Below are 15433 nucleotides of genomic sequence, written 5' to 3'. Positions count from 1 at the left end.
ATTCCTCATTGTGTGTGCTGTCCCTTGGATGGACGTTAAACTGAGCATCCCGTCTACAGGCATTAGTTTTGGGACGTTAAAAATCCCATGGTGTCCTTAGTGAAGAGTAGGTGAGCCATTGCTGGCACGCTGAACAAATTCCAAATTGGTGCTCTGACCTACAGGGTGAATTGCAGCAGCAGCACAGCTGTGCTTACCTCCTTCACCAAATGATGTTGTGCGCAGCCACGTGCTACATACAAAAACATAACCTCCATCCACTTTTGGTGGTGGAGGTAAAAGGTTAGATGCATGATCATGCTTTGAAGCAATGTTTTGTTTCTTGCAAGTTGAAAGGTAAATGTGAATTTCCCATTTGATGCGGCTTGACCCATGACACCTTCCTCCTCCCCACCCTCCTCAAGGGCTGGCTTGCGCAGATATAACGATCAGTAATTTGCATTTAAGAGGAGATGCAAGAAAATTGCATGACAAGGGCTGATGTGTAAGATATTCAAATTGTTTTCTTTCGCCAATATTTAAGGTTTTGAGTTTATTGGAAGATTGGAGCTTGCCTATAGAAGACGAGAAAATGCATAGATCCTGTTATTGGTGCGCTTAAAAGACATGACAGAATTAACATTTGATTTAAAACAAAGATCGATAAGATAGAAAAAAAAATCGGGAAATACCGGGTATATAAATTTTAAATGCATCTATATAAAAAATAGAGCCAATGCCCCTGGGCGCTCACCTGGTAAAATAAAGCAGTAGACTACACAAACTAAACGTATTTTAAACAGTATCACGGTATTTTAAACCAATTTCACTGGTTGCCAGGAGACAGGGCAGCATATGGAATCATACTAACATAATCATAAGACTTCAAACAAACAAACCAAAAAATACCTATTTTGGGGGGCAACCCTCTCCCCCCCCTCCCCCCCCCACCCTATACCTCCTGAGACACGGATTTTTATTTTATTTTTTATTTTTAAATGCCTTGAACAAATATTGAGATCTAGTTTCATCAACAATGTGTGTGTAGTTTTGGAGAACGGAATAAATACTTGATCAACGTTTTAATTATATATGATCTTGGGGGCATGTACCCACCCCCCACCACCTCTGCCCCCATCCCCATCATATATCATCTCCCTGTTGTCATAATTTCAGTTCCCCTCCTCCCCCTCCCCCCAATCATCAAGTGTGATAATTTACCCCAACCAGGTATCTATATATAATATAAAACACTGTGTGTGTGTGTGTGTGTGTGTGTGTGTGTGTGTGTGTGTGTGTGTGTGTGTGTGTGTGTGTGTGTGTGTGTGTGTGTGTGTGTGTGTGTGTGTGTGTGTGTGTGTGTGTGTGTGTGTGTGTGTGTGTGTGTGTGTGTGTGTGTGTGTGTAATGTTACCGATAGACACCTAAACTGAGAGGCTTACGTGCTTGATATTTGGCATAGACATGGCCATTGAGCCTGGGACGAACATGGCCGAACTCAAAATATTTGACGATCCATATTTTTTATTCATATTTACCTCAGCGTATTTCAGCGCACGGAATCAACGGAATCAGCGCAGGTGGGCGCTGATTCGCTCAGAGCGATCACGTGATGACGCTATGACGCTATGAACGATATGACGCTATTAACGCTATGACGCTATGAAAAAAAAAATCGCTATGACGCTATGAACGATATGACGCTATGAACGATATGACGCTATGAACGATATGACGCTATGAACGGTATGACGCTATGACCGCTATGACGCTATGACGCTATGAAAAAAAAATTTGCTATGACGCTATGAAACGCTATGAACGCTATGAACGCTATGACGCTATGAACGATATGACGCTATGACGCTATGAACGCTATGAACGCTACGACGCTATGACGCTATGAAAAAAAAAATCGCTCGCTTTGCCAAGGGCCTCGCTCCCCCCCCCCCATTCCCCCCCCCTCCCCTCCCCCGCCTGGCAATGCCGGGTACTTCTGCTAGTATGATATAATATATGAACTGAACGTTCCCCTAATGGGTGTTAAAAGAAACATAACTGACAAAGCCAAATGGCATTACATTCTACCTTTCAGAAGCATAATTGTTGGCTATAAAACTAAAACCCACACAATATGTAGGATAAATATGTGAGGGACATACATACATATATACAGTACATACGGAGAGACAAATGCTGTAAACACAGGAACCAAACATCTACGCAGTAAAAAATCGTTTGTTTAATCACGAATTTGCCAGTTCTAAAAACCTCTTTGCGAGTTTGATAAAGAGGAAGAAGCGCTAACGTATGGTTTATTCATACAGCAGTTTGAATGGAAACATTTATTATTCTAGACAGTAGAAACCCTTTACAAGGCCACGGAACGAGCATGCAAAATTATATATATATACAGTAGTGATATTTTGTGAAGCAATAGAAAAATATATAAAACTACACAGAAGGAGCACACAAACAACAACAACCACAGCCACGACAACAATCGAAGACCATATAATTATAACCAGGCTGTCACATTTTAGTCATTTCGAGAAAAACGTTTAAAATATTTTGAAAAACGTGAAAAACGGGGGAAAAAAAGAAAATGTGGCTTAGCCTGGTTATAATTATATGGTCTTCAATCGAGTGTTATAAAATATCCTTATTTTCAAGTGTTTTACTTCATGTGTTTCCCGTGTTTGTTTGTGTTTCACACTGAATAAAAAACGTAAAGGTAAAGCATGCAGATTGTGATACATGACGGGTTCAACGATATGTCCGGCCTGAACGGCATAGGAATCAAAATGGCGGAGTGTGGAGAGTCAGCCGCTGTACCGCCATAATGACATCACATCACCCCTGTCATGTGACTAGATCCTCAGCTCTGATTGTACGTTTGAGGGGACATATACATACATACATACCATACATACATACATACATACATACATACATACATACATACGGACAGACAAACACGGTTCTCGACAGCTTTGACCTATGGGCTATGCCGTAAAAAAAGAAAAGGATTGCTTTATGAAAAGCACTGTCATTGCCGTGAACTGAAAAGCACTACGAACTTGTTTGGTGAGGGTTTCTTTGACTTTGTAATAACATAAATTCATCAATCAATGGCTTCTAATCTTTGGCTCCAACTCGGAGTAGAATGGGAGGGGTATCTTTGATGTATCCCTTATTCTCCTCCTTTTTCTTATTCCAATATAATCCAAATCTTCTTTTCCCTTTCTCTAAATCCCTTCCTCACCCTTTGCCTGCTTATCCTCGTAATCTCCTCTTCCTTTTCTCAACTTAATCCTCTCACCACCCTCTCCCTCTTAGTGCATTATGTATGAGGAAGGTGGCCCCCTCTTTCATGTGCCATCTGCAACTGGCTTGGTGCCTACCTTCTGTGCTCAAGCTGTTTTTGGAGATGCAGATGTAAGGAAAGGTTCACATTACGATGCACCACAAATATAATGCTGTCATTGTCGACGTATGTTGGCTGAATGATGTGGACACCAGACTGGTGGTCCAGAAGTTGTGTTAAATTTTAACTGAAGACTGCACTATAAGTAAATGTGCCTGCCCCACCTCATCTGGCCTCCATGTGGCACTGTGGTTCATTCTTGCATTTCTGCAGGCAATTTTGCATGGGCACTAAAATGTGCCGATGTGTAAGATCATGCACATGCACACATGCATTACACACCATCACGTCGCAGGTCTACAAGAGCTCTGTATTTCTGTTGTTGCGGTTCTTGTTTGAGGGGGTGGTCGATTTTAGAGATGGGCTCACATTGGTTGGACAGCTTCCGGACCTCACCCGTATTTGTTGTTTGACTCCACCCACCGTGGCATGCAGATTAAATACTTTGGCTGCAATCTTGGTTTTCTGGTGGGCCTAGGACATCAGGCCTGTAGACCTCTGCTTATTATACACTGGCCGGGTTTGTTGCATCAGATTTCCATTGACATTGGCTGGGTCGAGTGTTACTCACGATGAAGGATCCCGAAAAATCCAATCGTATGTCGAATAAAAATTATTAACAAGGTGTTCCTTGTAACTGTGCAAACTTCCAGTAAAAGTTGCTTGTCTGTAAACATGCAGAAATCATGACCTTCTACAAAATACCAGAAGGGTTTCACTGTTAGATAGATGGCGAGCAGTCTTTTTCAAAAGTGCTGCCGTGAATCTCGGCGAGCATACGTTTGTGGGAGAAGAATCTTGTAGGTCTCCAATCGGTGTCCACAAACTGGACGGGCCTCCGTCGTGATGTCTGAAATGTCCGTAATGGTGCTCGTGGGTGCTTAAGGTCACGGGAATAGAAGCAAATTCAACAGTCCCAAGGGTTGTCATAGGGCTGTTTGTGTTGTTGTCCACGGAATATCTTTTATGATGTGGACTCTGTCTGGGAGAGGCTGTAAGCTATTGGCTAATGCATGGTAGCCAAGGAGGTCTATGGCGGTCGGGAATAGGACGTGAAGATGTTTGCTCTTGTTTCTCAATGGAGGAACTGGTGACGAGTATATCGTCCAGATAAACTAACACAAAGTCCAGGCCACGGCAGACCTCATCCATAAAGCACTGGCAGGTCTGTGTGCCATTGTGCAATCAGTACGGCATTTTTATGTATTCAGAAAGGCCGAAGGGAGTGATGTTGGTCCTCTTCGGAATGTTTGTCTCTGCCATTATGTCCGCCTTCGGAATGACCGCCTCCTGAAGTTAATTATAAATGTCTTTGCCACATTGAGATAATTGATTAGGTGAGAGCTGATTCATTGTTCCCTCCAATTGCAGGTGGGAATAAATACACACACACACACACACACACACACACACACACACACACACACACACGTGTGTGTGTGTGTGTACATATATATATATATATCTATATATATATATATATATATATATGTATAATATAGAAGTGTATGTATATATTCTATTTTATAATAAAAGGCAGTGTCAGTCTGTCTGTCTCCTCCATAACTCTAAAACCATGAAACCTAGCGGTCCCAAACTTTGCATGCATACACCTGGACCTCCAACAGATTGTAAGGATGAAAACTGGGTGTTTGGGTGTGTTATGACACCCTTTTTGAAGATGATTAACGAGGTACTCATAAGAAAGAAAAAACAAAAAAACCCCGATGTGGTTGCTTTCCAATATGGCGGCCCGGCATCTTTGTCAGCCCACTGCACCTCACTGGGTTCTTACGCCGCCATTTTGTTTCAGCCTACTCAAACGTGCCTTGCTTTGGAAACACGATCGATTATCACTACTTAATTGAAGCATGTCATCAAAATGTGGATTCGGATATGAGGATTGGATGCTGTAAACGAAATAATGTCCAAACATGGAGTGAAATCCGACCAAATTTACCATATCTTGCGATTTTATAACGAAGTGTATATATGCATTTATTTAAGCGAGGCTGTGATTCTCATTCTGGGTTATTATTATTTATTTATTTTTACTTTGTAATCATTTTAAACTCCATTCATGCTTCCATGGGAACTGCTCGGAGATGCATTTTTTTGAATGAAACGTTTTAGCAAAGAACACTTTTTTTTTTAGAAGTTGGTACAGCTGTTAAGGTAAATTCTGCAGTTGGATTTTTGAGGATCGGTTCGGATTAAGTGTTTGTGGAGCTTATTGCATTGTGGTTTTTAACTGTGTGGAAATGAAATAAAGGTGTGAACACCACCCGGTGAAGTCCGGAGAGTTGTATGGGAGTGGAAGGAGGAGTGGGAGGGGGTTTGGAGGGAGAGTTGTATGAGGGTGGACTGGGGGGGAGGGGGAAGGGTTGGGGTACGACTACAGTTGCAACTGCTAAATCGGAAAGCATCTGAAAATGCAAAGCCCGTCCACGTCCGTTTGTATTCAGGCATCTTCTTCTTCTTCTGCCGAATGCTCTAAATATCAAATAGTAAAAAAAAAAAAAAATACAAAATGAAAATTGATGATTTTATGCAGCCTTGACCTTTGAGCTTCAGATCTTAAAAACAATCTGCTTCTAGCTTTTGATTGGTGAACAAATTAATTGACCCAATATGCAAACTTAAAATTTCAGGTCAGTCGCATAAAAATTGATGATTTTATGTGATTCTGACCTTTGACCTTTTGATTAAATTATTAACTGGATTTATTGACCTCCCAAGTTTATAAATTTGATTAAATTATAAAGCCACAATTGATATTCCCAGCGGAGATCTGTGTGACAAGGTTGCGGCCTGACATTGTCATCTGGTCAGGTGCAACAAGACAGGTCATCCTAGGAGAATTGTCTGTACCTTGGGAAGAGAACATGGAGGAGGTGCACGAGAAGAAGTGAGGAAAGTACAGTGAGCTGGAGGCATAGTGTCGGGAGAAGAATTGACGAGTTTCTTGTCAGCCATTTGAGGTGGGGTGTAGAGGGTATATTGGCAATTCCTTTTCTGCATTTCTTGCTTGTCTTGGAGTGTGTGGTTCAGAAAGAAGGAGGAAGTGTGACAAAGTGGCCCAGGTTGCCTTGAAAGGCTCACTTTGGATATGGAGGAAGTTTTTATGGAGGCACGTCGAACAGTGTAGGTTGAGGTTGCGGGTGGTGGTTCATCTCAGCCTAAAGGGGTAGTGACTGAGCACGGAAGAGAAATTGAGATGTGTGTGTGTGTGTGTGTGTGTGTGTGTGTGTGTGTGTGTGTGTGTGTGTGTGTGTGTGTGTGTGTGTGTGTGTGTGTGTGTGTGTTTATTATTATTATTATTTTTTCAGGAGTGTGTGTGGTTTTGCATGAATGTTTTTGTTTGAATGGTGCATGTTGTAAGGTTGGTGGTCGGTTTATTTATTTATTTACATTTTTGGTGTGTGAGTGAGTGGATGAGGGTCTGTTGATTCTGGGAGTGGAGGCAGTTTTGTTGTTGTAGTCTGTGTTCTCACTGGCTGGGGGTGTGGGTATGTACGCATCCGGGTGTAGCTGCTGCAATGCTGCATGTGGAGGCGTATGTGCCCCTGCTGGCCCACCTTAGCTGACCGTATCGAGGTTGAAGGGCCGAAACGGGATGATGCTGAGGACCCTGTCGGTGAGGCACACTTGTGACCAGGTGTTTTGAAATTATATACTGTATATATATATATATATATATATATATATATATATATATATATATATATATATACACACACCAATCTTTTTACATTGGGGGGGGGGGGGGAAGGGAAAAACGATTTGTCTTTCATTCTCGGACACCAAAAAAAACCTGCCTATGTCTCTCACTTTCAATTAAACCGACAAACCAACATTTTCCTACTATATGGGGTGGGGGGTGGGGGGGTGGGGTAGGGGAGGGGAACGGGATGGGGGAAGAGGGATGGGATGATTGGAGGGGGTTAATTATTACAGATGGTCTTTGACATTACACACACCTATCATATTTTCATTATACCCAAACAGCGAAGCAACAAATATTTGTTTATGTTCTATTTTAGGGAATAACTTGATTTTCTTTTGGCTCCATCAAGAATATTAACAAAAATTAAGGTGAAACTTTGTTCTTGGTTTAAATATCGTTCCTGAGCAGAGCTAAAATTATAAACCTCTTTTTGTTCTGCTATGAGAGCCTCCTGAGCCACATATCATTTTGAGATTGTAGTCGATTATTTTTCCATTGATCTCTTGACAACCATTAAGTCTTATTGAACCCCTCAGTTTGTATGCTTTATTTAGGCTCGTCTTGGTTATCTCTTCAATAAGACTTTTTGGATATTTACCACATTAGTTACGTTTGTCATTTAACTACCAAGGTTGTGATTGGTCTTTCACATTATTCACACCATATTTAAACCTTTGTATATCAAACGCGTATTGAGAACCAGTGGCTTTAAGTTTTAAAACATTCAGTTTGTGAAATCCATTCATTCTGGAAGAAATGCCGCACCACTGCCAGAATAGCATTGTTCCAGGCTTTGTTTTTTTTCCAGAAACTAAGTCTGGCAGAGAACATGTCATTTATTAAAAAGCCTTTTTAGTTCCTTATATAAAGATCTGGTGCCCTGGTGTTGGGCTAGCGGCTAGGGTGCCAGCTTAGGATCCTAGGATCCTGGGTTCGAATCCCGGTCGATCGCTGAATTAACGCCAGGGGGGTTGACTCAGCCTGTCATCCTTCCGAGGTCGGCTAATTGAGTACCAGTTCACTGGTAATTCCCTGCTTGTCGTAAAAGGCGACAAAAAGGGTTGGCGGCAGGAAGGGCATCCGGCCGTAAAACATTGCTTCAAAAAGGGGACCGAAAAACAACAACAACCACGGTCCCCGAAAAAGGCCAACCCCCGCTTGCGGGGAAAAATGGCCTCTAAAGGTGGTTATTTTTTTTTTAATATAAAGATCAGAGCAGGGGAAGCAGATTTTGAGCAGAGACAACACGTCAAGACGTTGCGTTCAGAATGGATGCTTTAACATCTGATGAAGAAGATAATGATTTTATCTCCACTCAACAACAATATTGGTAAGTTTAATGTTCCTAATATGAGTCTCGCACACCATTGTTGAATGAAAAACCTTGTACATGAATAATTGTTCATCTTGTTTCTTCTTACAGCACTTCAAAGTCTTTGGTGGAAGAAGATGTTGAATGTGAATCTCATGAACTTCACAAGGAACGGAAAAATATGAATGGGGTTCCGAAGGAATTTCAATCAGTTCGCCAAAAAGTTCCACGATGACTTGTTCGACCGTTCGAATGACCCACCACTGAAATGGAAGCGTCAGATTATGTCAACGAATTCTGACATTCCCGAAGTTGGAAACTTGGAGGTATTATTTGAACAATTATGCGAAAGGTATCGAAATAATAAAACACAAATGTGAGGTGTCCCAATATTTGTATTTGTTCTCTTAAACCTCTGTGTATGTTCTCTTCCAGCAAACACGATGCCAACCACCAACACCCAGATGTGCTGTCTTTCATGCCAATCAACCAGCACAAGATACCCCAGGTAATTAATTATTTATCTCTCTGCCTGATACACTTACCTGTATGACTTGGGTATGAATCTCGACCTAGTAATAAATTGTTTGCCCCAGTGTTTGACAGGCACGATGATTCATCAATTTGTGTGCCGCCCCTCGGATAGATGCTAAACCGGGAAACCCCTCTGTTAGCATGAATTAGGTTTGAATCCCGACCTCGTTATAAATTGTCTGCCTGATAACAAACATTCCATTCTGACCTCTGATGCAAGATTACCGGAGATCAAATGTTTACCAATATATTGTTTTGGCGTTTGTTTTACAGGTTAAACAAAACTAACACAACCTTTGTGCTGTACCAGCAGGAGAGAAAGGAGAGCAGGCCAGAAATGACTTGCCCTTGCCACACAGAGAAACAAACGTTTTCATCAAACAAGATTGTATCATGATTTTAATGTGTAATATAATGTATATTTTATTGAGTATTAATTATGTTTGTTTTGCTCACAATTATTTAATTATTAATTCTAATAGGAGAATAAAATAAAGGAGATGAAAAAAGGGAAGGTGCGCTCCCCCCAACGACCCACCATTTCTCTCATCCCATCCCCTCCCCATGTGTGTGTGGGGAAGGCAGGGGGTGCGATGAGGGAGGTGGTGCGTCAAGGGTGGGGGTGCACATGGGATGAGGGAGGTGGTGGGTCAAGGGTGGGGGTGCACAAGGGGGAGTAACATTTTTATTTTAATGATTTTTTAAATTATTTGATTTTTTTTTTTCTTTTAATTTATCATCTTTGTCCTTTGTAATTCCTGAGAATAAAATGAACCTAATATTTCTTCTCTATTTAAATCATATAATTTGTAAGTCCAAGGAACTGTATCAAATACATCAACAATTAAAAAAAAAAATTCATTGGTCCATCTCTTTGTATAACTTTTTTCAAAATGGTTCTTCCACTGATATATTCTGACGGTATCACCAACCTTAAACTTTGGATTTCTCAGATTCATCTCCTTTTCGTATTCTAATTTTGTAAATGTTTCTGATGGTTTTGTTTTTTTGAGGAATGAACTGTATTATTGTAATTATCTGCAATATCCTGAATTAAAGATACCCATTGTTGAGACCTGAGTTGAGTGAATTTTTTTTAGTGTAATCTCTCTTTCAAAGTGCGATTAAAACGCTCAATTATAACTGCCTTTCCTGCGTTATATGTACTATATAATGTAATGTAATGTAATGTACTATATAATGTACTATATAATGTAATGTAATGTAATGTAATGTACTATATACTATATAATATAGATACCATTATCTTTAAGGAAATTCATCAATGTTTTATTGTTGAACTCTGTTCCCTCATCAGTCCACAATTTGTTGGGTCTCCTTTTGCTTTTATAAAATATCTGTTGGAAGGCTAACATGAGGTTAATGCCTCTTTTGTTTTTTAAAGGAACAACCCATGCAAATGAATGAATATGAATGAATGATCGTTTTAAGGCCATTTTCCCCGCTAGAGCGGGGGTTAGCCTTGCGGGCCCCATGACAATCATGGTTCCCTGTTTGAGGCAATGTTTTTATGGCCGGATGCCCTTCCTGACGCCAACCCTTGGTCACGCTCTTACGATGCGCAGGGATACGGTGTACCTATTCTAAATCGGGGTACACACCGTGATCATCCCAGCAAGCTGGTACTCAATTTGCCGACCTCGGAAGGATGACAGGCTGAGTCAACCCCCCTGGCGTTAATTCAGCGATCGACCGGGATTCGAACCCAGGATACTAGGATCCCAAGCCGGCACCCTAACCGCTAAGCCAACACCAGTGCCAGGTTGGTCAGGTCAGGTCACCCTAACCAACGCCAACAACCCAGGCAAATCTACTCCTCAAATCAATAACGGTTAAAGCATACTTGTATCCCTTATCATTATTTAATTCAATTAAATCAGTGGACCAGATGTAATCAACACCTTTGGAATAAACATTCCTTCTTTTAAACATTGTGATTATAGGTTTATGTAATTCATCAGCTAAAACTATTTGCTCCTTCGTCTTGATGACATCATTAGAGTTTAATAGTTTTTTTGATAACCAAGCCCAAGTCTCAATTTAGCACATCAATTTTTTCACAATAAACCTATCAACTTTCTCAACGTTGGATTTCGTATCAAAGACTCTCTGCTCACCTTCACTCCTTCATGCCTCTTTTCTCCCGTCTCTGGAACAAACTCCCTCACTCTCTTCAATCCCACTCCTCCCTCCAGGTCTTTAAAACAGCTGTTCACCACCATCTCTTATCTTCCCCCATCCAAAACCTTGATCTTTTCTACCCCCGCTAATTTCACCCCAATTCCACTTTTTTGAAATACCAACTTCTGTCCTGGAAGTCCTTGGTGTCCTTGTGTTTTATACTTCTCCCCCCCCCCCCCCTTTCCCACGCCTCCTCCCCCCAAGCCCTCTCCCTCCCACACATCTCCCTGCTCTTAAATGTTGTGTGCTCTCAAGTGTTTGTGTGCTTCCCCTTCTCTTGTCTTCCGCTCCCTCTTTTTATATATTTTGTTTGTCTGGTTGATTTGTTTGTGAAGTAAATGTCAGCTCTTTCACGAGCCTCGATTCAGTATACAAAAAAGAAGAAAAAAAAAAGACAAATTGTACAACATTTCTCTGTCTGCTTCGTGTTTTTCCTCCAATGTAGTGCTATTCCCATAATCAATATCTTGTTTCATACACACTTCATCAACCCTATTTCGAGGTTTAGACCAAGGTTTAGGATTGTCAGCCTCATCTCATCTTTTATCCAAGTTTGTTCCTGGGCCACAGAAAGAATACCCTGGTAGATGTAATTCCCCTGGTATTCCAGTTGTTGTAAATTTTCTACCCGACAACTTTTGTATGTCTCCTCCACGTTTTTGTTTGGAGATAAATTTGCTCTTTTTAGTGCCACACACCAAACATATCTCTGTTTGTATAACCCTATTATTTTTACTTTTCACATATGAGATATTTATCGTATTTGTTTTCTTTTTACAATTGAAACAATAAATTATCATCGTATTTATTTTGAGAAAAATTCATAGAGTGCGAAAACCTTTTTAGTTTCCAACATATGCATTTCTGTCTTGATTTTTAAAACAAAGTATCCTTAGAAATGCCTTCACTCTATCCTCCATTTATTTAAGGGAAAAATTGTAAAGGTTTGACCAAAGCAATGACACCAACATCATCAATTATATAATATTTTCCTTCTTCCTCTTTTTTATCCCCACTTGTCTCGTTGTTGTCCTTCCCTGAAATGGAAGTCATGGTTGAAGTCATTATTATTCACGAAACTAATATTTTCGTTGGACTATTAATTCTTTATTTTCCTCCTCGGTGCATTGAGTTTGATTTATATTCTGTAATGCCTCCAATCTTTTTCTAATCTCACTGGTTTCCATGTTATATTTTTCCTCTATCGCTTTTCTCTCTCATCCCTCTCTCTTTTCTCTCCCTCTTCTTCAACTCTTTTCTCATCCCTTGCTACCCTTGAACCATTTCCCCAATAGAATATCAAACATATTGTTACGGATTCGGAGGGTCGGCGCTCCCCTTATCAAGGGGGGGGGGGCGGGGTTAATCCCCTTGTCCGTGACTGACCGACCCGAGTCCTTAGAAGTTATAACGCTCCTTCCGGTCGGTATTAGCTAGGGTCATTGGTCAAGGTAGTCCCAAATACCTACTTACTAACCCGACCGTAAAGCAGGGAAATAACTCCTGCTCGAACCACGGACGTGATGGTAAAGGCCGAGCGGTTAGCAATCCGCGGTCCGAGCCGTTAACAAAGACTAAACCCCATTCTGAGCGGTTGCGATCGTGCCACAGGTACTCAATGGAAAGAAAGGACGGATGCGATCGGATTAGGGAAAAACCAAGAAAGAACAAGGTGATTTATTTACAACCAAAAAGAAGAGGAAAGGAAAGAATGTACAGGAAGAAGAAGAAGAAGCAGGACACAGGGCAGGCTTAACTACACAGTCTTAACTTACAACCCCGGACAAACATACACACTCACACGGAATTGTAGCTGGTAGGATGGAAGGTCCAGGTAGATGGTCCAGGCAATGGGGTCCAGGTGAGGCTCCGGTTCCGTGGGCGGAAACCCAGCAGGCAGCTTCGCGCGTATCGTTCAACCGCGAGCGGACCTTACATATGGCGGGGGGGGAGGGGGGACTCATGTCCTTTAGCGTATGTAACAGATGGACGGTCGTGCTAAACGCTCCCTCTCTCTATAGTTCTCATTCACAGCTGACAATGCATATGAGAGCAAAAACCAAGCCATGAGGTCGAAGGAACTGCCTGCAGAGCTCAGACAGGATTGTGTCGAGGCACAGATCTGGGGAAGCCTACTAAAAAATTTCTGCTGCGTTGAAGGTCCCCAAGAGCACAGTGGCCTCCATAATTCTTAAATGGAAGAAGTTTGGAACATCCAGGACTCTTCCTAGAGTGGCCGCCCGGCCAAACTGAGCAATCTGGGAAGAAGGGCCTTGTAAGAGGTGACCAAGAACTCGAAGGTCACTCTGGCTGAGCTCCAGAGATCCTGTGTGGAGATGGGAGAAACTTCCAGAAGGACAACCATCACTGCACCACTCCACCGATCTGGGCTTTATGGCAGAGTGGCCAGACGGAAGCCTCTCCTCAGTGAAAGACACATGAAAGCCCGCTTGGAGTTTGCACAAAAGCACCTCAAGGACTCGGACTGTGAGAAACAATATTCTGTGGTCTGATGAAACGAAGATTGAACTGTTTTGCTTCAATTCTAAGTGTCATGTCTGGAGGAAACCAGGCACTGCTCATCACCTGCCCAATACCATCCCAACGGTGAAGCATGGTGGTGGCAGCATCATGCTGTGGGGGTGTTTTTCAGCAGCAGGGACTTGGGGACTGGTCAGGGTTGAGGGAACAATGAACGGAGCTGAATACAGAGATATTCTTAATAAAAACCTGAAACAGCGCTCAGGACCTCAGACTGGGCCGAAGGTTCACCTTCCAACAGGACAATGACCCTAAGCACACAGCCAAGACAATGTAGGAGTGGCTTAGGGACAACACTGTGAAGGTCCTTGAGTGGCCCAGCCAGAGCCCTGACTTGAACCCAATCGAACATCTCTGGAGAGACCTGAAAATGGCTGTCCACCGACGGTCCCCATCCAACCTGACAGAGCTTGAGAGGATCTGCAGAGAAGAATGGCAGAAAATCCCCAAATCCAGGTGTGCAAAGCTTGTCGCGTCATACCCAAGAAGACTCGAGGCTGTAATCGCTGCCAAAGGTGCTTCAACTAAGTACTGGGTTAAGGGTCTGAATACTTATGTCAATGTGATATTTCAGTTTTTTCTTTTTAATAAATTTGCAAAACTTTCTAAGATCCTGTTTTCTCTTTGTCATTATGGGGTATTGAGTGTAGATTGATGAGGGAAAAAGTGAATTTAAACGATTTCAGCATAAGGCTGCAACATAACAAAATGTGAAAAAAGTCAAGGGGTCTGAATACTTTCTGAATGCACTGTACATATATATGTTGCACACACAAGACTTGTAAATTTTCAACTATAGCATGCTGTCTGCATTCACCATGACGACGATTTGTGGTTGCGTATAATCGTATATCGATTGCCCTTCGGATTCAGACATAGGAGGGATAACTTTGCCATGGAGATTGCTCTTTTTTTTCTTTTCAATTTTGTTAGAGATGTGATGTAATTTCTTACTTTTGGATGACGTATTGCAGGCCTATAATGTTTGAACCATTTGAGGTTGAGTCTGTGTTGCAGTGCACGAAGTCGCCATGACATTTGTTTGTGTGTTGAGCTAAAAAAAAAAAAATGCGTTGCTGGTCTCATTCTTTTGTGACGGCCTAAGTAGTGGTTGTTTTCCAAAGGTGTAGGAGGAAACTTGGACACAGGAGGAGGCCAATTAACACCCATGTACAAATACCTGTAGTTTATCCACACCTCATCAATGTGATCAATCAATTTGTTCATCTTTTATCTATGAAGCACATAAGCACCAATAACCTCGTCATTATATCCTCTATGTTCCTTTTGTCATCGGCTTCACTATCCCGTTTCATATCTCAGCAGGTAATTTGATCAGGGCACTAGCACACATTGACATTCTCTTTGGTGATATTTTGTTTCCACGATGTCAATGTAAATTCAACGCTTCGACTGATTCTGCAACTGGACCAGACGACATCAGCCCACGGGTCCTAAATTCCTGCTCTGCCACTCTATCTCACCCTCCCTCTGTTCTCTTCACCCTCTCTTTTGCTCAAGGTCATCTGCCATCTGCTTGGAAATCAGCCAACATTACCACTTTACACAAAAAAGGTGCAAAAACAGATCCTTGCAACTACAGACCAATCAGCCTTCTCCCTATTATCAGCAAAGTCATGGAATCCATCATTGCTTCTGATATTAAATCTTTCCTCTTCTCCAATAGCTTGATCTCTGATCATCAATTTGGT

At 41.7% G+C, this 15433-nt stretch overlaps 1 protein-coding gene and 1 long non-coding RNA gene across 10 annotated transcripts in view; both read left to right on the top strand.

Moving 5' to 3' along the window:
* LOC137439922 (uncharacterized) overlaps positions 1–15433 on the top strand; it is a 206586-nt gene that overhangs the window by 63015 nt on the left and 128138 nt on the right. The window lies entirely within an intron of this gene.
* Positions 7374–9614, top strand: LOC137439924 (uncharacterized). Its single transcript, XR_010987024.2, has 4 exons — positions 7374–8007; positions 8347–8770; positions 8880–8952; positions 9252–9614. It is a non-coding gene; the product is annotated as an uncharacterized LOC137439924 (long non-coding RNA).

Source organism: Myxine glutinosa, chromosome 14 (assembly GCF_964187855.1).
Source record: "Myxine glutinosa chromosome 14, kmMyxGlut1.1, whole genome shotgun sequence".
Lineage (NCBI taxonomy): Eukaryota > Metazoa > Chordata > Myxini > Myxiniformes > Myxinidae > Myxine > Myxine glutinosa.
The sequence above is the reverse complement of the archived record's forward strand: the minus strand, read 5'-3'. Positions and strand labels throughout refer to the sequence as shown.